Source organism: Anser anser (genome assembly GCF_964211835.1).
Source record: "Anser anser genome assembly, chromosome: 5".
Classification (NCBI taxonomy): domain Eukaryota; kingdom Metazoa; phylum Chordata; class Aves; order Anseriformes; family Anatidae; genus Anser; species Anser anser.
Genome location: NC_139725.1, coordinates 27527624 through 27551949, shown reverse-complemented (window position 1 = coordinate 27551949; position 24326 = coordinate 27527624). Strand labels below are relative to the sequence as shown.

Below are 24326 nucleotides of genomic sequence, written 5' to 3'. Positions count from 1 at the left end.
TGTTTTTTTTTTTTAAATCCTGTTAGATGTCAGAATCATTCTGAACTGTTTTGCAAGTTATTTCCATGTCAAATTAATGTCTATGTGGATTACCTAGTGGATGCTCCAAATGAGTGAAAGAACTGAGGTGATCTGAATCTCTCTTTTTATCGTTTTATTATGGCACTGATGTCCAATCTTCCCACTGAAACTATGTACACAGTACCTTGGAGTGATTAACATGGTGCTGTTCCCTTACTGTGCTGTTGTTTGCCTTTCATAAGTAACTAATCAACACTTTTAGCTTTATTTAATAAAACCAAGGATTTATGATCCTATAATAAATTACATCCTTTTACATATTACTGCCATGGTGCAAAATATTGTTTGCTTTGCCAGATTAAATAGATAATGAAGTACAGTAAATGCTTTTTGCTAATATTAGCAGAAGCATTGCTTTTTATTATTTTTTTCTTAAACAGCCATATGTATTAAAATATTTTGAAGGATTTAAGTCTTATGAAATATTTCATTCTAGTATGTCAGAAACAACCATAATAGCAAAAGAGAGCAGTTATTTGAGCAGTACAGAAAATCTAAGAGCATCAAATATTTGGCATGAAACGATTTAAACTTCAGTATCAGTATAAAGAGAATTAAATTCATTGACTTATTGTCCATACATTAAAGTATATATTCATGTAATCAACACTTAAAACAGCATGTGAAATAAAAAACTTACCTAGGAGATAGTTGACTGAAGCTTTATCTGTGCTCTGTCAGAATATACTGAGACTCATTCAGCAGATAGGAAGCTTTTTTCAATTTGAAATGCATTGTGCACTCTCGTCTTGTGATTTCTTTTTCCACAGCATCTTGTTCACTGCTGCTTCATCTTGTGGTATTGGTTGTTTCCAGTTTATTTCCAGGTATCTCCAATATCTGATATCTTCCATATTTAGCATTTTTGTTTATTCTGCCTTAATCAGGTAACAGAAAAGAACCTGTGAACTTTGCATCTTCCCACCCCCTTTCACTCCCCCCCCCCCCCCCAAAAAAAAAGGAAAAACAAAAAAGAGGCAAATGCACCGACTCCAGTTAACTCAAGTATTCAGCATCCATTAAAAATTCATTTAAAGATTTAGCATCAAGTAAATTCCATCTGTTTTCTGTAGGTGATTCCAATACTGAAAAGTTATTTCTCTACAAGCCTCCACTTTTTATATTTTTGTAGGCAAAGCGCAGGATCAGTAGACTTCAGGTCTTAACTTTTAACCCCTGCAACATTATTCTGTGAAGGATGATGAAGGTCTGCCTCTCTCAGCTCCTTATGCTTCTGTCAGACACAGACGTGAAATGCCGCTTTAGAACAGAGGGAAAAAATCCCCAAGGGTGTAGTGTTTTGTCATCTCTCAGGACAGTGAGCACGCACGGCATCAATGAGTAGCAGATATGAGCTATTCAAACCAGTCGCTGAACTGACAGGATGACGCTTTCATACATAATAGACCCATTAATTATTTCTTCTGATGGACAGCAGTGTCTACAAGAAGAAAAAAGCTGCAAATGATAATACTAGGTTTGATAGGTGCTCTATGTTTGAACAGCCTGTCATCAAAAATGAATCCAGTAAAAAAAAAAATGTTTTTGGGGTATGATTAGGTGAAATGGACCAGAGTTGTTTTGATACAGTAGATGTTGTGTATGGGGTTAAAAACTGCATTCAGGTTAAGGTCAATTTATAGCTAGGTTTTATCAATAAGGTGTTTCAAAAAGATTTTTTACAAAAAAAAAAAAGGTGCTTTGCTTCATGTAGCTATGGAACCTGGTTATAGTCTTGTGATTTTTTCATTTATAATTTAATGTGTGGATTAAGCCTACACATTCATGGGAGTTTTGTTTTCCCTTTTACCCGCCCTTCCACCCCTCTCCCCAAACCTTACTGTTTTAAAAGATGTTTTTCAAAGGGCTGTGTTTATGAAAAAGATTCTCAAACTCATTACACATTTTGTATCAAACAAAGGCTTTCCGACTTCAAAAACACTTCCAATTTAGAAATGTAAACTGTCTGATTTAATGTTAATTAACCACTTTCTTGAGGCTAATATGTAGGAAATAATGTGTAATGAAAAACTCACTTTATTGTAGCATAAGCTGTTTGCAAATCTCCTAAAAGAATACAGGTAAAACCTTTATTCACTGTACTGATGTTGTTAGGGGCAACATATGCAGAGAGTGGGAGAACGGTGCAACATTTGGAACTTCTCATTAGAGTACAGTTTTATTTTCTCCCCTTGCAACTTTATTTACTTTGACTTCTCTTTTAAATTTCTTGGTAAAAAAATGTTTAAAATTTTCATTTGTTTCCTCCCCCCCCCATATAAAGAAATTATGAATTTCTTTCATAATTTGTCCTAATCTTGTTTCACTGTAACAGCAAGGTTATTTTCATCTTTCTTGTTGTGGAACAATGGAAATGAGTAGAACTGTGCCCTAATATTACAACAAATGACTCTTGAAATGCCTTTATCCTCTAGCTTGCACCCTCTCTAACTCCTGACCAAGTCCAAGTATACGATGACTGTAACTTTAAATCTAAGTTGTCAATCTTGTCCTTTTAGATAAGGAGATGAGTTGCCAAGGATACAATGGGTACATGATGTAAAGTCCATGCTGAAAGTGCTGGAATGAGGCATACTTTCTGAAATAATATTAACACTTTCTGTCTCATGAGTAAGCATGCAATGCATGTCTGGAGTCGATAGCATAACCTGAACTGAATGTGTCCTAAATTTATTAGGATATTAAGTGAAGGTACTGATTGTTACAAAATCCTTCCAAATATTTGGAATCTGACAAGGCTCAATCTGTGCGTGTGTAGCGATAAATAACTTCATATAGTCTGAATTCGCAGTCTTTCAGGAGACCAAGGGCAGTCATTACTCCTTGTAGTACAGGGCACTTGGATATCTACTCTAGTTATCCCTTAAAGAAGTCCTGAAGTGCAAAATAATTGAGCCTTTTTAAACACGCGTGCATACATACATATGTATAACATCCACATTTTTTCCCCCTTAAGAACAAGGTAAGCATATATAAGCATATATGTATGTTATCTTCAAAAGAGTTCTGCTGTGTCAAACCTGGAGATGAGGGTAAACGTGGATGAAACAGCATGTTAAAGTTTAGGGGATGGCAGTGGTCCTGTCATCTGGGCGTGCAACCTGAGTCTTAAGGTAGGGAGATGTTTGGTGTTAAGAATTCAAACCCCTAGGTGAAAATTTTCAACCTTGAATGTAGCGCAAAGAAGAGGAATTGCATTTTTAGTGTGGTATTCTGAGTGTCTTTTCTGTTTGGTCAAGCTACAACAGGAATAAGCTACATGTAAGATACCTATCTGAAGGGTACACATCTCCAGTGGAGAGTGCTGCAGCTATGTCTTAAGTGGCAAAAGTTTCAAGCATGCTCCACTCTCAAGTCTTTAGCGCCTATATTCTTTCTTGTGGCTGGATGTCTGCTGGCTGTCAGTCAGCACTGTCATATGTCATTAATTCTTGCAGAATTTGGTTATCTTGCACTCGCAGAATGGTGTGGTGAGGGGAACCATGTAGGTCAGCAACATCAGTTGACATGTCAGGGTGCATCCCTCTGCTTCGCTTCGTTTGGTTTGTGGCCATGCTATTTTCTGCATTACTTTTTGATTACAGAAAAGTAAACGTTAGTATGTAGTGAGGAAGAAGTGCTGTCCTTCTTGGACAAACATCTCTATCAGTTCCCTTTAGTTTTTCAGCGCTTTTAAACTGAAACATTTATGCATGTACCTATTATAGCTAGAAGCCTCAAAATAACTACTAGGTAGTTCTGAGTAGCAGTGTATTGAAACTGTTCGATCTCAAGGAGACTTGATATTTTATAACATCAAAGATGATAGCTTTTAAATAATATTAAGCCATACAATACTGTCTGTGTTAGTCTGTTTATGATTAATAATGATAGATTCCTGAATTCTAGAAGTCCATGTGTTACTCCTTCTGTAAGGAAGTAATTTGTCAAATATATCAGGAAAAATATTTTTCTAATTAAAACTGAATAATCAGTAAAGGCATAACTCAGTGAAATGGTTATAAAAATTATAGTGTATGGTAACCATTAATGTTAATACTGCTAATAAATTTGAAAAAAAAAATAAGAGAATACATACTTTTGGAGAATACGTCTAAATATTTTCCTTTCTGAGAATTATATCAAGTATGTATCACTTATCTAACAAAAAGCTATGCAAATGGAAGTCCCAGTCTTACTTTTTTTTTTTTCCTGAATGTTATCATGCAGCTTTTCCAGGTCTGTATGATTACCTGTTGCAAGCAAGTTGATAACCGTAGTGGTTGCTTTTCAGAGAAGAGCAGTGTATTTACCAGGATTTTAAAATTGCTGAAGAGCTTATGTTCTGAAGAAAATGTCCTGATTGTTGCTACTTTTGTTGCCTGCAAGTAGTTGTTGCCTTCGTGAACAAAATTATTTTCCTACTTCCTCTTCAACCTGTGTGTGTGTGTGTGTGTGTGTGGTCATGGTGGTGGTGGGGCAGGGTGGGTAGGGTTTTGCTTTCTAGTGACCTCATATCAATAATTTATTATGGCAGATTAAAGAATTCTCTTTTGTCAGTGGAATATGTGATTATTTTCCAGCTAAATCAAATTCATCTGCAAAACTGCAAACAATTTTAATGTCAGTATAGAATGCATTATTTGTTTCTTAAAAAAAAAAAATACATGTATGTGTAAATGAAAACTTTTTTGAAATTACTATTATTTTTCCTATAATCAGCTAGATAATTGACACTGAGCAACTTTTGAGTGAAATTTAAAAACACGACAACCTGAATCTTAAAACTGCTTTTAACAGGAATTTAACAGGAATATCTGCTTGTTCTGAATGAACATAGGAACTTGTGCTTTCTTACAATGAGGATATTCCTCATAAAATGGGTCTTCCCTGTATTCTGAAAACTGGTTTAGAACAGCAAACGCAACACAGAAATGGACTGAGATAGCTCAGAAGGAACGGAGTTATTGTTACCTAGGAAATGAGTAAGTATAAGTGCTTAGCACAGCTCCTACCATGTCAGACATCTGAGGGCTTTGCTTCCTGGAGTTAAGTTACAGCAGTCAAGGTTAGACTTGAGGCAAGATGGCTTTAATAGGAAATCCTTTGAGAGGAGAGACAAATACTTTGCTTTTCCACTTTCATAGTGGAAGAATTGCTAGATGTACTTGGACAGAAATGTATACTAATGATGATTTAATATTTTTTCCAGGACTTGATTTTATTGCTACTAACATTTTCTTGGAAATTTCATTCAGTGAAGTTTCACTAGGATAATACTTGGAATTTAAATATAAAATGTTTTTTGAGATAGGTAATTAGCATACAGGTTTTAGTTAATATGTTCTATAAATTATACTTTGTGCATTTTTTAAATAAAATGTGTCTTGTTATGCTTTTTTATTTTTTCATTATTTGATTATTAGAATCTCCCAAAGATTTCTGCTGTTGTCTAATACCATATTAGGAAGAATAAGTAATGGCTGTTTCACAAATACATTTTTTGTAAATAAATAGTATTTGTGAATATGTTTGTGTGATTTAGTCCCATTGCAGCACGATACTGTTTTGGTAAATAAATCCTGAAACTGTATCTAAGAGTAAACATTTCTGCATGATTGTGGTTTTGTTAACTTGTGATGTCTGGGGAATGTGTGCTCAGCAGATGCTGGCCCAATATCTTATAACGAAGTCTGGCGTTTTTTAGACTACTGATATGTGTTTGCGCCGGATGGAATATGACCTTGGTTTTCGATTGTCTTGAATTTTGCACTGATGTGGCACATTCACACGTACACACACGCCCAACTGGTATTAAGGGAAGTTTTACACTTGAATGGTTGGTTGTGAAGGTTGGGGTGGGTAACGTTGTGACCACAGATTTTGGAAGAGTTTTGTGGCGGGTGGTGTCGAAGACTTTGAAGTTTTGCTTATGCGCACTCTCTTTCCCAACTTGATCGTTCTAGTTGCCATAACAACTTCATAATAGCGGAGCATTTGCTGCTGTAGTTAAGGTTGTGTCAGCACTTCCATTATAAGCTATTGTTTTCAGGAATTTGTAATTTATCTGCGGGCTTAAAAATGGCATACAGTAAGCCTATGTAATTGGCTTTAATGTATGGTACCAACTTTTCGCAAAGCTGCTATTGTTTCATCTCTGATGGCATGCGTACAAAAGAATATTGTTTTGAGTATTTTTTTTTTCTTTTTGGAAAAGTAGTAGCAAAATATTCTTAGTCTAAAACTAATTTTGACTGGTTCCCATCTGCCAGAGGTATTGTTATAAGTGAGACCATACAAATTTCTTGGTCTATCAGAAATATTTTATTAATTAAGTAAGCAGGCACAAGCAAAACAGCGCCGGGCGGCTGGGGAGTCTCCGCTCCACCACAGCACGCAACTTTCCCTTTTCAGTGTCGCCGTTTTATAGCATCCAAGTTTCGGCTTGTCAGGACTTGTTGAACCTTCTGAAGCTGCGCAGTTCGTTGTTGGGGGTCGTTGTTTTTCTTTCAATGATCATGCGTTGTGCTCGTGTTCAAGGGGGAGGGTAGTGAAGCGGGAAACAGTATTTCACAGAGTCTTTGTTTTACCAAGGATGTTTATCCAACACCCCCTCCCCACTATCTACTTGCTTAGTCTTCCCCCTTAACAAGGTCGTAAATTGCAAAACCTTATCTTCTCAGCAGATTCTCTGAATTCCTTTTAAAGACAATGAACAAACACCCGCTAATTTATCACAATCCCTCCTTTTTCTTTTTCTAACATATTTTGTTCATTGATGAATTTTTGAAGCACTTGTTTGCTCAATATTAAAGTTTCTGCGTCATCCTCCTCCTGTTCAAGAGATTCATATTTCGCACGCACAAGCATAAGGTGAGCTGCCTCTAATCGTTTTTTTTCTGATATAGATTGCTTGATACGGGCCAAATCCTCATCTACAGCAATGCGTAGAGAGGTAAATTCTTGGCTTTCTTTTACCAGAGAGGTAATTACAGTTCTGGCTCCTGCAGCCCCCAGAATCATCAGAGTGGCTAAAGTAACAGCCGTAATAGGCTCTCTCTTCCTTAAGTGTTTTTTTTGCAGTGTTCCTCACTTCCTTAACTGTTTTTTTTGCCATAGCATGTTGGATGTACATATACTCCTCAGAATGGTAAAGAATCCTAGGTATAATTACTACCTGTACACAAAAATCATGAGACGAGTTGAACAATTTCAAAGCTAAGCATGGAGTTACCCCCAGAGACGAACATACCCATCTGGTGTTATCTGCTGGTATTAACCATTTTTCTTTGTCTAATTGTGTAACATTTTCTGTAATATTGCATAGATGGAACTTCTCACCAGGGACCGTGCCTACGCACCTGCCATTCCCAGTTACTTCCGTTAACGTTATTCCTACATCCCTTCCCCAATTGCATTGTGGGGGATCGGTTTCGTTTGAACGGGTGGTTTCTCCCAGATCCCCCAATGGCGTCGTAATATGAGGGCCTTATATCAAGACATAACCAGCAAGGTCTAGGCACGTCTGTATTTGGTTGATTCAACAACTGATAACTAGCATTCATGATTCTCCATATGTTATTCCCGGTAACCCCTTCATTTCTAATCCCGTACTCCGGGTTTACTGATTTATTAGCAACCTCCAGTGGTTTAGGGCTATTAGGAGTTAGCATTCTAAAAGCTTGTAGGCTGAATCCTCAAAACACTCCCCGACAGTTTCTGATTTGGTCCCACCCGTTGGGGACTCTTAGTCTCTTCCTTCTTTATATTGATGATGCCTCCCCTATCAGTCCCCCAGCAGTAGTTATCTGCTGAACAACATGGTGATCTTCCCATCTAATCAGGCTCCATTTAAAAGGTTTGTGAGGGTGCGCAGACCCAGGAACAGTGTAAACAATCGTACCCATTACTATGTATCGCAAAAAAAATGGCTAGGGCCCATTTTCCAGAGTTCTTTACCTGGCCACGTAAGTCCCCACCGTTTCACTCTCTGCCTCGCTTGTCAGTTTGGTTGCAGCAAACTACAAGGTGCAGGTTCTTCTCGGCAGCAGCAGTGTTCTTCAGGGGAGTTTCTCAGGTAACCGCGACCTTTTTCTGATCAAACAGGGTCCCCTCTCCTCCTTTTTTTTTTTTTTTTACGATACATAGACAGTTAGACCATACTTATCGAGTTCGTTTCAACGTGAGCTTTAAGTCATCAGGGCCTGCGACCGCTTCCCATTTGCTTTTCTGGATCGGTCCTTTCACACGACTGGCATGCGTTCACCCCTTCTCAGCCATCCAGATAGCCGTCTCTGTGATAAGTAAAACAACATAGGGGCCTCCCCACCGTGGTGTTAAAGACGTTTCTTTCCATGTCTTAATTAGAACCCTATCTTCAGGTTGTATCCTATGGATTGCTATATCTAGCCACCAAGCCTTTCGCTTGCAACTCCCTCCGTCGGTTCATAAGCTGTATTAAATAAGGTTTTAATTGGATATCCTGTACCTGGGGGTGATCAGATGGCATCTCTAAATCATAAGGCATACCATACACCCTTTCAAAAGGTGAGATTCCGACATCGGCTCGGGGCTATGTCCGGATATTCAATAGTGCAAGCGGTAAACATTTCACCCAGGAGGATTTAGTCTCTATCATAAGCTTTGTTAGTTGCTTTTTAATTTCACCATTCATTCGTTCTACCTTTCCCGAACTCTGAGGATGCCAGGGAATGTGATATTCCCATTTAATTCCCAGAGCCTTCATCGTGTCTTGGGATACCTTTGACACAAAGTGTGGGCCTCGATCAGAGTCAATTGCTTCTATTACCCTGTATCTGGGTATGATGCTTTCTAATAATATCTTTACCACGGTTTGAGCTGTGGCCCTTGCCATAGGGAATGCTTCAACAAAGTTTGTGAGGTGGTCTACAATAACTAATAAGTATCTATATCGCCCCGTTTTTGGAAGTTCAGTAAAATCTAATTGAATCTTTGCAAAAGGTCGATGTGCCAATTCTCGTCCTCCTCCCGGGACCCTTTTTCTCATGTGTTGAGCATTTACCTTCCGACAAGTTATGCAATCATTTACGATCCTCTTTGCTATATTATAAATCCCTATACACATATAATATGTGGCAAATTGATCCACCAATGCCTGAGTACCCCAGTGCGTCTGTTCATGAAATCTCCGTAGCACCCTCATAGCTACTGATTTTGGTAACACTTCCCGTCCATCAGGCAGTACCCATTTCCCTTTATCTTTTTTTTTTTTTTTTGAACCCCCATTTGTGTCATCTTGTCTTCTTCTGTAATAGTAAGAGTAAGGGGAGGGGAATGGGTCCATTCGACCACAGGGAGTTATTCGGCCCGCACTTGTAGCAGTTTTTATAAGGCGGGCTTTCTTCCTCAGAACAATTGCATTCAATCCCATCAACTCCCCATTCACTCCAGCAATCATAACAAGGAAATTCCTTTAAGTCTTTCCCACAGTATTAAGTATTATATTAAGCATTATTATATATTATTATATTATTAATTATTATATTAATTACTATATATTAAGTATAAGTATTAAGTATTTCCCACAGTCTGGGCAATCTTCCCTCGTTCTTATAATTCTTATACTCATTAATGCTGCCCTTTTTGCATCCTGATCTCCTAGATTATTACCCCTAACCTGAGGAGTGAGGCCTTTTTGATGCTCTTTTATATGTACTACGGCAATTTCTTTGGGCTCTCTGATAGCTTGTAAAACCTGGGTAATCAATTCCTGATGTATTAAACCCTTTCCTTGTGAATTGATGAGCCCCCTTTCTTCCCATATTTTACCAAATGTATGTACTACCCCATAAGCATATTTTGAATCTGTATATATTGTACCGCTTTTATTTTTCAACAATTTTAGGGCCCGCAATATGGCATATAGCTCGCAAGCTTGGGCAGACCAGCTAGGACTCAAAGGTCCAGATTCCACTATCTCAAATGTTTTCCCGTTTACTAACGCGTATCCTGATTTTTGCTTTCCCTCGAATACTCTCGAGGAACCATCCACATATATCTGTTCACCTATGGGTAATTCCACTTCCTCTAGATCAGGTCTCAATTTCGTTTGCTCTTCTATATTTCGGAGGCAATCATGTCCTAAGGACTCATTTGGTTCCCCATAAAGAAATTGAGCAGGGTTCTGTAGGGAGGTTGTTCCTAATGTTAATTTTGGAGAGGAAATCAAAATTCCTTCATATTTTAATAATCTGGCGTCAGTGATCCATTTCTCTGCCTCCTGTTGCAGTACCCCGCATATATTGTGTAGAGATATTACTTTGATTTCCCCCGCAAAAGTGATCTTCTGTGCTTCTTCCACTAACAAGGCAGCAGCTACCACTACCTGCAAACAGTTTGGCCAACCCCGGCTAACCGGATCCAATAATTTAGACAAATAGGCCACAGGTTTTTTTTTACTCCCTGCCCGTTCTTGGGCCAGCACTCCGTATGCCGTGCCTTCTGCGCTGTTCACAAAAAAAAAAAAAAAACAGCCTCCTTAAATCTGGTAAGCTTAACACTGGGGGGGGGCGTACTAGTTCCTCCTTTAACTTGTTCAGTCGTTCCTCATCTTCTTTTGTCCATTTGAGTAATCCATCCTTATTCAGCTTGTTATATAAAAATTTAACCTTTCCACTATAATCTTCTATCCATTGTCTACAGTATCCGGTCAACCCTAACAGTTGCCGTACCTGCCTTTTAGTTCGTGGGGACACTAAAGCCAATATTCCACTGATTCTGCCTGGGTCTAACTTCTTAGTCCCCTTACTTAACTGGTGACCCAGGTACTTTATCTCTTGCTCCACAATTTGTAATTTTGCCCCTCCTTTTTCTTTTAAAGGGTACAGAGGGTACAGATTAACTCGATTCTCTGAGCCAATCCAAAGGCTTGCATATTAGCTCTCCTCTAAACAAAAAGGTTCCTTTGCATTTACATAAATGTTTAAGGCTTGGCAAACCCAGTCTTCAAACGACCCAAATATGGGCCAATAATTTGCCTACCTCCCCAAACTTCAACACAATAATGAATCATTTTTACTTTATCCTTTCCCCGCCTAAAAGGGGAATCACTCCAATTCTTAATCATTAACCCCAGTGGACTATCTGGGGGAATAGGGGGCAACCTAGCACTAGGCATTACCCCACCCATGGGACCAGAAGGCTTACTCTTCTTCTGTCCCATCTTCCGGAGTGCCTTCACACACACACACAGCCGCTTCCCCCTGGTCGTGGCCCAGTCCCTCGCGGGATGTGGGAACCGCACTGCTGAGGGGTCCGCACTCACTTCGTCCGCAATTGGACGTCTCACACAGACGCACTCCGGGATCACCAACCCCAACCGAACGGATCACCGGCCTATACTTACCCACCCCGTGGGTCTTCGTTCGGTCTTCGTGCACAAAGATTGCTTGGGGTTACCGGTTTTATTTGCTTGTGCCTAATTTTGGGTTCGTCGGTGAAGGGCTCGAGCGGGATTTCCCGTTCCCGGGGCCGCCGAAATCGGCGGGGCGCCTCCCCTAGAGGGATTCCCAGTCAATCCGCCTTATCCGAGTCACGGCACCAAATTTGTTATAAGTGAGACCATACAAATTTCTTGGTCTATCAGAAATATTTTATTAATTAAGTAAGCAGGCACAAGCAAAACAGCGCCGGGCGGCTGGGGAGTCTCCGCTCCACCACAGCACGCAACTTTCCCTTTTCAGTGTCGCCGTTTTATAGCATCCAAGTTTCGGCTTGTCAGGACTTGTTGAACCTTCTGAAGCTGCGCAGTTCGTTGTTGGGGGTCGTTGTTTTTCTTTCAATGATCATGCGTTGTGCTCGTGTTCAAGGGGGAGGGTAGTGAAGCGGGAAACAGTATTTCACAGAGTCTTTGTTTTACCAAGGATGTTTATCCAACACCCCCTCCCCACTATCTACTTGCTTAGTCTTCCCCCTTAACAAGGTCGTAAATTGCAAAACCTTATCTTCTCAGCAGATTCTCTGAATTCCTTTTAAAGACAATGAACAAACACCCGCTAATTTATCACAGTATGAGAATCAACATGTTCTTCTGCTCTACCACAATGCTCCATCCCGCCTGTATCCAGTTAGACCCATCTGTTCCTCTTAGTTAAAAGGTTAGCGCGAACACGGTGCTTTTCTGGGAAGTAGGGAAAATATAACCTTTTAATAAGAGAATTTCATATCTTGCTAAGAAATGATTTTGACATCCTGAATACTTTCATAATGAATTACATGTTAAATAAAGACTATCTCTGTTTCTTATTTGTTAGATGGCTTCTGAAATGCAAGAAATGGAGGGGGAGTAGAACAAAAGCTGTTATTGAAACAAGCCCGTTATTCATTGTGGATACAGTTTGTGTTATGGAGTTTTAGCAAAGAATTGTACACAAGTTTAACACAGCTTTCTGAAACCTAGAGACTGTTTAACCTGGAAAACCCATATAAGAGGTTACATAATTTGTGAATGATCTCTTCCAGGTTCTATAACGAGTGGTTCCAGTAACAGCTGGATTGTTCAAGGACTTTCCTCCACACAAATGGGTTTTGTTTTGTTTAAAACACTTCTATTTTTTTTTAAGCTTATCTTATTGCTGATTGTACTGCAGGACATTTGCCCCTTAAACAGAATGATAGCTTTTTACTGTAGGAGACAACACTTTGAGTGTACATTATGCAATTTTAGACTTTCTTCTGCAGTACAGTTACTCATAAATTAGAACCAAACTTTCTTTGCTTTTGAAGCAGAGTTTTATTTTGAATTGAAGTCTTCACTTAAATAAAATTACTTAAATCTGAAGCCAGTATGTTCTTTTTTAGTTCAACTATGCAACTTCTACACTGTAGTACCATCTAATTGCAGGTATTTAGACATTTGTAAATTGATAGATGTTTTAAAAGCTTCAGCAACAACATATAACTTTAATTGAAAGACTTACTTGATTTGATTTTACTGGTCTGTACTAAATGCAGCTATTCATTTCAAAGGCCAGTTTCTTTGACTTTGTTTTTAAAGGAAAATCTAGTTAAAACCTTGGATATTCTAAATTTAATTTAATCATCCTATTAAAAAAGTATTTAAGTATAAGCTACACTGAAGAAAGATTGTATATACTTTATAACTGAAAAACACAAATAGCTTTTAAAAGCTCTTTTAACAACGTTTACACAGACTTTTCATTTGACTCTAGACAAGCGAAGTATTCAGCCTGGATTTCCTGTTTCCAAACAGTTGACTGTCCTTTCTTTGCTTAACTTCTTAGTGTATTTTCCCTTTGCCTCCCCAGAGTCTAATTAACATTCAGCCACTTTATATTTTTGAAATCATATTCTTAGAGTTGATTTGGGGTATTTTGTTTCCATCTGACTACTAGATTTTACAGATGAAAACTTATAAATGTTGTAAGAAAAAAACCTTGAAGTACTGAATAAAAAAATTACTTCGTAAAAAGCTACATCACAACGGCAGTTGCAAATTGCATGTCTCCGTTGTAGGTTTTATAGAAGTCTGCATTTGTTCTCCTATCATCTTCTGTTAGTTTCTACTTTATTCTTTTTGGCCTCAGTCCCCACCCGCAATTTATGGAGCCTTGAATTCCAAAGAGCACTTCTACCTGGAGGATTTATTTTAAATCTCAGCACGAGTGGTTTATTCACCTTAGTTGCTTTCTAGGTTCTGTGTTCTGTTTTGATTTTCGTTTTAAAATATTTTTTTCATCTGATAAGAATCTGGATTGTAAGAATTTGTGGAAACATTTCCATCCTTTGCGGATTTCAAAGCTTCAAAAGTCATAGTATCTCATCTCAGCTCCTTTTGAGCAAATACCAGAACAGAATACTCAGTACTAGCTTGGTACTTTTCTTCATGTATACTTCAGGTGAGAGAGAATATAGAAGGGATTAATTCCATATTGCAGTCTGTAGGTAAACTATAGTCTCTATCTACACTTAATTTGAAATTAAAAATGCAATTCTGTGGTGCTATTAATCTTGCATTTAGTTAAATGAGATTGCTGGACATTCTCTGTAGCAAAGGTCTCTCTTTTCTTAGGGTAAAAAGTGACAGCTTTAGTGTCAATTGTATTCAGGAACAGCAGTATAGAACTAATAAAGACTAGGACGTGATGCTGCGTTGTTCCAAAAGCTCTTAAAAACTATTTTCCAAGATAATTCCTATGTTGATCTTCAGTGTCTTAGATATCAGACAGTGGAAGAATTATATATTTATGAAGGAAAGAATTAGATGGAACTACAGAACTCAGCTTTTCTTTTAAAAAGCTGTGTTTTGCAAATAGACGTAAAAGCAATTATCCATAAATGCCTAGGTATGGTTTGTTTCCGGAAAGCAATCAGCTATAGATCCTTTCTCTTCTCACTTCATTTCTTACATAATTTTGAGAAAACAGTACCCTTTTTCTAAAAAATACCACACAGCTGCAAAATTACTGAGATTAGTCAATCTCCAAAAAGTTCTCTTAATGTAAAATTTTGTTTTTACTTTCTACTGGGTATATATTCTTATCACTGAAAGGGTATTGTTCAGCCTTCAGTTGAGCTAAGGTTCAAACTTGTTTAAGTTTCACCCTTATCCAAAAGTTTGTTGGTTTCCTGTATTGTTTATAGTGTAAAGAAAGCTCTCTGTGAGCTATGTATGTTGTTCTGACCCAGCAGGTAGTAGTGCATATGAAAAACAGGTGTCCTTAGCCAGGTGGTTTTATAGTGGTGTTGTGTACTCCCGTTTTCTTTGGCAATGATTGAGATAGATGTTTTTGTTCTGAAAATGAGTGGGGCTATCCTGCAAGAGACACTGGAAGGTTCTGGAAAGTCATTTTCTACCTTTGCCAGGAGAGGTAGAAAAACAGATCATCTTCAAGAGCCTGTGTAATCTACCTGCTATATGCCTGCTTTCATATATGTATTGTATGGGAAAATAAATAAATTTTTCCTGTTTTAAGTTGGTGTGCAGGGTTTTCTAAAGATTCCTTGTATAAGTCTGCAAATTTCTAAGTGGAGTCAATAATCAAAAAATGTGACTTGTGCTGCTTGCTAATTAGGAGAGAAACGGGATACAGCAGTGGCAAAATTTAAAATCTAGCTCATTATGCACTAAACTCATAAGTTAATATTCAAAATATATTGGAATTTTAGCTTACTTTTGCTAGTTACATATTTTACTGTGCAGTCTATTAAGTAACCTTATGTGTCTTATACATTTTAATCCTCTAACTTTGTCAGTTTAAAAACTTCTAGAGCCTTTACAAGAAAGAAGAATGAAGTAAAAAATTCAATTTCACAAGCTGGTTAAACAACAGTTCTAACAATAGCTTAGGAAAGTTAAAAGGACAAAGGAACCCATTACTGCTCTGATTTGGAAGGGAACTGTCAGTGAGTAAGGGAGAGTGCATATTGAAGGACCAAAAAATAGATGTGAAGCCTTCATATGTTTCTTCATCATGTTATATAATGATTTACAGTTTTATATGGATGAAGGGATATTCTTTGTTGTTAGCTTAGCTCTTTTGCATTTCAGTCAGCACTTTAGTATTTGATTAATGAATCCTGGAGTTGGGCTTTATCATTTTTGCATACTTGTGGAGAAGGGACCAGAACACTTTCTCAAGAGGAGAAGAAAAAACACAAAGATAATGTGTTCTCTAGATACATAATATAAATAATATCTACAGATAGATACTTCCTCTATGGTAATCTAGGAAAATAGGTTTTATGTTTTTACTTTTTTTTTCCTGGGGATTTATTGCTGCAGAGTTGAGAACTGAGTAGAACACAACACATTGGTAACCATTTATAACAGCTTCCACACTGTAACTCTCAATGAACTGCTTTAAAATTCTTTTAGAACTTTGAAGAAGGTTGTACTTTGGTCCCAGATGAAGCCTTATGATTTTAGGGATGATATGATTTGTGTGAACTAAGGGAAGGAGCAAAAGATATATAATGGATATTTGTTTGGAAAAATATCCATCTGTGCAACTGTCTACACTTCAGCATTTAAATAAATAAGTGGAGGACAAACTAACCTACGTATAATGCATTACTTATCTTTTTACTTGTTGGGTGTTTTAGTTACAATTTTTTGAATTGCATTTTTAAAAGTTTGTCCATAAAGTTGCTCTAGGTGAGAATTAGCCTATTAGTGAGTAGTGCTGCTGGGGTAATACAAATGGTGTCATCAAGCATCTGTTTGGGCATGCAGCTCCAGTGTTGTCACTGAAACTATAAGTCAAAAAATGTTCCTTATTTGACTAAATAGAACTTATTTTTTGAATGTTTGTCACTTTTTTTTCTAATTGCTATTTACTGTGGCTGGAGACTGTTAGTAATGAAGACAAATCTTATATCTTTCTTTAACTCTTGGTAACTGGCCAGTGCTCCTTTCCACCTCTGGACTGGGGATGTACAGTAGGAGAGACCCAATAACTTTTGATAATTACCTAGTTAATTAAATGGTACTGAAGTGTTACTCTATTGCATTCCTTTTCAACTGATGAATTATGAAAATATTAAACTGTTTTTTCATTATGCACTTTTTTGGGTGACTCAATGTGTGAATGCATTTGTCAGTCGAATTCTGAATATCATGCTATGCTTTATCTCAAGCACATTTTAAGGAATCTTTGTGTTTTTGTTCAATTACACAAGTGTCAAGTCTCTGAGGGGAGGGAGCACAAGACTCATGTTTCTGTTATTCATCACATGCTCTCCTGCCACACTGCAAGCATCCTGAATACTGGCAGCAAAAGGCTGCTATCTCAGCGCCCTTCTGTGAGCCCATGTGTGAGGTGCACTTGGGTGGAAAAGGAAAGATCTGCAAACCAAAGAGGCGTGGGCATCGAGAACTGGGTGAGAGGCAGTAGGGCTGTGCAGAAGCACAGAGAGAGCCTCAGGCCTCAGCTCTCCTAGCTGCATGACCTGTAGCCCAGGGCCAGTGTCTTAACGTGGGCCGATGCAGTGTTATCACTGAACTGGTTTGCCCATCCCCGTTGTTTTGTCTAACACATGCACCTTCTATGCTTCATTCCAGCATGCTTTGGAGAATTGCTTTTGGGCTTCGAGCATCCTAGTCTGGTGGGAGGTATCCCTGCCCATGGCTGGGGGGTTGGAACCGAGGTGACCTTAAAGTCCCTTCCAACCCAAACCATCCTGGGATGCTGCGATTCTATGAAATCCTCTATTGTTGGCTGCCACTTTAAATAGAGCCAAATGTTAAACTGCAGTACTTGCGAAGTTAATACAGCTGTGCAGTTAAAAATGTTATTATTTGAATCTTCTAAACTCTCCCACGAACCCCATTTGGCAAGCGTATCAGCTGGAGCACTCATTATTTTTCCCTGTTCTTACACAAATGAATTTGTAAGATTTTACCCCATCATGGTGCCCTGAAGGTATCTACTTCACTCTCCAATCAAATACACTTTATCAGTCAGTTAGATAGTTGTGGATAGTTGAAATGGTCAAAAGACATTTGACTTTTTTTTTTTAATCACAGTAACAAAACCCACAAAAAATATCTTAACTATGTTGTGGCTCACTGTGTTTTCTGCCTAGGAGAAAAAAGTGCTGTTTGTTTATCTCATTAAGGTTGACATTTACCTCCAACAGCTTAAGAGCTGTTGCTCTCTGTATGAACACCTTGGTGAACAATCTCAGTTTTGAAGCTAGTCCAAATGAGGATGGCTGAGTACAAAACGTACAGTCAGTTATAAAGCACAATTTCTTTTGATTGGATGATCTACTTCTGAAAGTCAAAGAGATGATGAGTTTTACATTGGTATAACAATATACAGTTGTATGATTGGATTAAAAAAGTATTGTCATTAAAAATGAAAGTCGAACGTGTTGATTTAGTCATTTGACTTCCAATGTGTGCTCCAAATCACTGCCATCTTCTGTGCAGACCAGGCTGGTAGGACAACTTCAACGTTTATTTTAACACTTTGAGATAATCCATAGGATGTGCATTCAGAAATGTTACCTCAAGCTTCAACTAACAAATGAAAATGACATTTGCATAATCAAAGATAGAAGGCTCATCTCAGGGGAACCTTAATTTTATGCTCCTGATAGTGACTATGAAATAAGAATTTTTGAGCTGAGATACGGATTTCTCATAAATGCTCTAATTTTTGACTTTATAATTGTATAAGAACTGTAACTTTGTAGTGGATGCAAGGGCTGCTTCTTTAGTGAATAATCATAGTATCATAGAATCATTTAGGTTGGAAATGATCTCTAAGATCATCAAGTACAACCACTGATATAGCAGTGCCAAGTCTGTCACTAAGCCATGTCCCTCAGCAGGACATCTACGTGTCTTCTGAATACCTCCAGGGATGACGCATGATGATACGTTTTTAATGGAGCATGAAGAAGAAATATCTTGAAAGCTGAATAAACACTAACATGATTTTTGAAAATATGTAGTTCTTGAAGCTGTTTGTCATATTTTTATTTTCTTAAATTAAGATTTTAATCAAGCCTTGATTTATGGGAATCAGTAAGAAAAGCTTTAGAGACAGATGTTCAGGTGACCTGCTGCTAGGAATTCTGTATCTGCTGCCTAGATAGTTTTTTTAAATTTTATTTTTTCTTTATTTTTATTATTGTTTCTTTTACTTCTTTATTCTTATTATGTTCTTAAATAAAATAGGAGCAGTATTGTTAGTAGAATCTTCTAAGAAAATCAGTTTTTTCTTTCCTTTTAATTAAATAATAGGAAACTATGCTATTAAACATGTCTTCTGTAAATATGACAGACCCAATTCTTTTCTGGTGTAACCGGTTGCATTTTAACAGCAGTAATGCCCATCTGCTTCACAGGGATTCTTGGCAACTTCTGTGCACTAAAAGTTATAAATGCTTCAAATGATACTACAAGTTGTATAATTTTGGTTTACTGAAGCCTGTATTGGAACACACTGTTCTAACATGCTGTAAGTAGATATAATATGTATTTATATAATTTTTTTAAGCTTGGCTCTGAGTTTTCTCAACATTTATGATTAAATAATAAATCTCTTACTTGCAGTCTCTGGCATTCAACACAGAAAAGTGGGCTATTCTAGAATTCACGTACAAAGTGTAAAGTATTATTTTAGGGGGATCATGTCTTTAAATGGGATATTTTAGTTTATTGTCCAGTTAGATGCATTTTATAGTTCTGTTCGTCATGATGAAAAATCAGATGATAGGAATGTTTTGGCATAATTATTTTGACCTTCCAGGTTTTGCACTACTATCTGTAATATTTTGGTGGAAAAACAGGAAGATAAAAAGTGTGAAGTTTAGGAAAAACAGTAAGAGAAAATGGATGCTTTTTAAAAGCAAAGCAAATTACAGAGACTCTGAAGTCAGCCTGGTAAAAGGACTTTGTTCACTAGTTTGTAAGCCACGTACATGTGTTTTTGTCTTGATAGAAGAAAAACTTCTGAAATAGTTCCTCTTATGATTTATCAGTTGCTAATAAAGCACTGTGGAACTCTGGACAACTGTGAACAGGTATTTTTTTTTTAGTATTACAGTGGAATTTCACCCTTTAGCAAAGAAAATTATAAAAATTAGTGCAGCTTATGACCCTAAAAGAAACATTATACACAAAGATACTGACTATATTGGGGCCCTTTGAAGATGAGGGTCGAAGAAAGGAGATGATCCGAGTGTCATCAAGGAGCAGTGCAAGCGTCTGCTGTGACAGAATAGCAGGGTTAGAGCATGTAAAGGCACTAACAAAAGAGTAACTAAAAATGCCATTCTTTTCGAATTAACTCTTTGCTACTAGTTCTGCTATAGGTTTATAAACAAATACGAGCTAACAAAGTAAGGAAGGAATTATCCTGCTGCAGAGAGGGAAAGCGTTCAACAGGCAAAAGCAGAAAAGTGGAAGCTTTGAATGTCTTTTTTGGTATGCCTACACTAAGTAGGTCCCCTCTGAGTGGGTAACTAACATAGCTGACAACAGTTGGAAGTCCTTAGAAGGGATATCTTTTGTAGATTTCTGGAAATGTCAGGCACAAGAAGTCCACTTAGATGAAGTATTAGGGATGACAGAGTATCCTTCTGTTGTTTTTCCCTGCCCTAGGAAACTACTTGGTGAGGCACTGAGTCAGATGGACCATTGTATAACCATTCCTAGACTGTAAAAGGGAAAACGAAATGGAGGATTTAGCCTTTGCATGCCTGATGATAGGGATGTATGGATGTCAGGATGCAAGATAATTCTGGTTGGAAGATTCCTCAGGAGGTCTCCAGTCCAGCCTTCTGCACAAAGCAGGGTTGGCTATGGTCAGACCAGGTTGCTCAGGGCTTTATCCAGTAGGAATCCCAAAGGTTCACAACAGCACAGCCTCTCTTGGCAATTTACTCCACTGCCTCACTGTCCTCCTGGTGGAAAGGTTTTTCCTTGTACCTGAAGCTGTCTTGTTTATCCCTGTTGTCTCTTGTCCTCCATCTGTGTGCCATTGAACAGCCTGGCTCCATCACCTTGATGACTTCCCTGTGGGTACTGGCAGGCTGCTGGTAGTTTCCCCCCAAAGCCATCTCTTGCGCAGGCTGAACCTGCCCAGTTCCCACAGCCTCTCCCCACTGGGCAAGTGCTCTAGACCCATCTCGGTGCCTCACTGATTAACTTGCTGCATTTTATTGGTGTCCGTACTGGGGTTTTAAAGCAGGGTGCAGAATTGTAGGGGTGATCAACGAGCAGTGAGCAGAGGGGATAATCACTTCCCTTGCTCTCCTAGCTCTGGTCTTGCCAATGACCCTGGATGCCGTTGGCCTTTCTTTGGTGCCAGGGCACGCTGCGGGCTCCTGTGCAGCTTGCTGCCTGTGCAATAACAAGAGCCCTGGGACTTTTCAGCAGAGCTGCTCCTCAGCCAGACAATTAGTTGAAGCTTGGACACATTTTTGTGGGGTAGACCAAAAGTCATGTAACAAGTACATCGCAATGAGATAGGTTTTAGGTTAGACACGGGGGAAAGAAGAATCTCATGTGAGGACAGCAAAACATTTTGAATAAACTCTCAGATGGAGAGAGTTTTTATCTTTTGTCACTGAAGGTCTTTAATTACAAGTTAGAAAAACATCTTCTAGGAATGAATAGAAGTAGGTGATCCTGCTTGGGAAGATAAAACCTCTAGACAGTCACAGGAAGCCTTTTCAAGTCCTGTGATTTCACAATAGTCTGAACAGGAACATCACAAAAAAAAAAAACAAAACAAAATCTTTCTGAATAACAGCAGCTGTTTAAAGCTAATCTTGCATGAAATGAAGAAGTTCATATGAGTGAACACAGCTCTACATACCATAAGCTGAAGAAATGAAAACAAAAGAAACGGAGCAAAATATGTGAACATAGGTATCGCCATTTCTGCATTCCATTTCAACCTATATATACTAACTGAGGAAGTGTTGAAGTTCAGTTCTCATGCAAGGCTTGTGTAGCAGTATTCTTTCCTATTTTCCACAGTTAGTGACATTGCTTCTGTCTTTTCCTAGATCGTTATATTGTTCTTATATATCACTATTTGGTTATTGTATACAAAGTGTTAACATTTCACTGATATTTGAAGAAGAAATGACTGATGCCACTGGCAGGCCTAGAAATTACCACCTGTAGTTCTACATTGTTTCTCTTTATAATCTGCCTTTTAAAGATTTATTTCACAATCAGATTGGTTATATTGTCATCTTATTAAATCTTCTATGAGTTTATAACCTGTAATGCAGTGAATATGATTTAAATTGTACACATGATTATAATAAAGAGTACAAATATCATGGAGATCAAATAAAATCGAATTATATACTGGGCTTCTAGATGATTGTGTAGTTACTGTATTTTTTTTAAAGTTGATTACTAAGCAATAAATACTTTTTATTAGAAATTTTTATTAGAAATTGGGAGCAATCCTTCGTGTTATTTGTGTCCTTTTACGTGATAGACTTTAGATTATTTAGCACCAACATTTGTGTAGGAAATTACATATGCTATAAAGGAGAAGTATTTTTGACATGGTGTTTGTGTATGAGAATACAGAAATTAGCCTTGGAAGGACTTTTCTGCCCCCACCAGAAACCTAAACCCACCTGTCCTACATCTGCACATGTGTGCGAGGGACAGTGAGGACCTGACTTGCTACTGCTTTCCCTGCATGGTCACCATACATCGTATATTAATGGTTGTGTTTAGGTAAGCATTAGATAGTAACATCAAAGTAATGAAAATGTAAAATGAAGTAAAAATAAAAATGTATTTAACACCCCTGTTCCTTCCTCTGCTGCCCAAATACTAGTTCAAGTTAATCAATACAGATTTATTTTTTCCCCAAAGCCTGGAAAATCGTATAGTTTGAAGAAGCAGTGATAGATATTGCTTCTGCTCTATTTGTGTTCTCAGAAACACTTTAGTAGGAATGTATCTGAAAACCTTCCTATTTGCCATTTGAATATTCAAAAGGACAGACAAAATCATTGAAATATATAGTTACTGCTTTTGGGGACTTAATAAACCTTCTGTAATTTATACTAAATCTTTAGTTTACAAACCAAAGAACTTAATGATTAAGGGTATAGCTCTGTAAATATGTTATGTATGTGAATAATTGTCTCAGCATGAATTATCTTGCTGAACATATATACTATGTAGTTATGTTTATTTAACACCATAGATAAATGTACCTGAGTGTTTAATTTGTGGTACAGAAAGAAAATGCATAATTCATGTCCAGTACTAATGCAGAATCTTATTAAAAGACAAAATCAAAGAATTACTTGTAGGAAATAAGAAGTTAAGAATGCATTCTGTATTTGTGCATCTGTTCATACAGAATTTAGGCATGCTACTTGTTTTTATCAAGATAAAATGTGGAATTAAGACAGCTGTAGTGCTGTGAGGAGACTAATCCAAATAAAAGCAGAGAGCATCAATCTGTAGTAAAGCAAAATGGAGAGGAAAAAAAAAGTGATTGCTTTCTGAACCTCTCATGCAACTGGTAGCTATAGCTGTGTATAAATGAGAGCCTGTTAGGATTGTAAATACAGTTTTTCTCTCTGACATGTTTCCTGCTGGTTGCTTGGTTACCAGCACTTTGCCATGCATACATTCAAGATATTAGCTTATTTTTCTGTCTCCACACTTTGAGCTTTAATGAGAAGATACGTAATGAGAAGATACAGATTGGAAATAATGTTTTTATTTCTCTGTAGTCTCCTATTAATGGTTAAATGGCTTATTGTCCTAGAAGATTTTAAAGTAATTATGCTTAATTTATCAAATTTCATATGGAAGACTAGAATGTTCTGCTATATATGAATTATTCTTTCAGTTAAAAAATAATAATAATAAAAAATTGGAGGAAACCCAAGAGAGGAGAGTTTATCATTTCTGCTGTTTCAGTTTTTAATGTTTATAAAAATAACAAAATGCATTGGGGATGGTGAAAGAGTAAAACTAGAAGACAGTCTTAAAGTTACCAATTTTTTTTTTTCACACTGGGGCAGTTGAGAGAGAATTCTGTTCTTTCCAATTCCAGTCTTGCACAGTATTAAACTTCCAGCATAGTTGCTTTATAGTTGAATCTGAAGATTCCACCTGACTTAGGTACAAAAAGACCCCTTGCATATGATTTCAGGAAATTGCCACGATTTTTGGAGAGTTCTTACTAACAAAGGTACTTCTGTAAAGTTTTATCAATTTGACGTGTCCATATTTTAAAAAGTTTCTTTCATTTTAAAATATATGTGTTAATTTATTTTCAGACCTACACACCAACCAGAACAGATATAATTTCTTCCCACAATGTTATCATCCTTCCCTTTTTCACCCTCCCCTCCCTTTTTTGTGGGTTTTGTCTTCTGGTAATGGTTAAATGGACAAAGGAAATTAGTGCTGTTCTCCAGTATATGAACAACTTATTCGTGTTTCTTTCTTCTGTCCTTGTTTGAAAATATATTTTCATGTTCAGTAGAATCCATTCATATAGTAGACATTATATTACTTTCCTAGTTAGGAATTTGTGTAATAGGCATTTGTGTAATGGGTCACACCCAGAAAGCATGCATCCATTTTGGACTAATTTCATGTGTATCAGAGTCTTCAAGAGCTATGGCGAGAACCATGCTGTGATTTTCTGCTTTTGAGAACTCTACCCTTTGTACAAATTTAACTGCATTGCTTGTAACTGTCCTTATGCAGTCTGTGTGCCCCTCTTTCA

At 37.5% G+C, this 24326-nt stretch overlaps 2 protein-coding genes across 2 annotated transcripts in view; one reads left to right on the top strand and one right to left on the bottom strand.

Annotated features, from left to right (window-relative positions):
• CHRM5 (cholinergic receptor muscarinic 5) overlaps window positions 1-4526 on the bottom strand; it is a 56606-nt gene extending 52080 nt beyond the window's left edge. The window contains exon 1 of the mRNA XM_083839390.1: window positions 722-4526. The gene's annotated coding sequence lies outside the window, so the exon portion shown is untranslated. The remainder of the gene's footprint in view (window positions 1-721) is intronic.
• The window catches only part of AVEN (apoptosis and caspase activation inhibitor), a 103236-nt gene that overhangs the window by 43406 nt on the left and 35504 nt on the right, over window positions 1-24326 (top strand). The window lies entirely within an intron of this gene.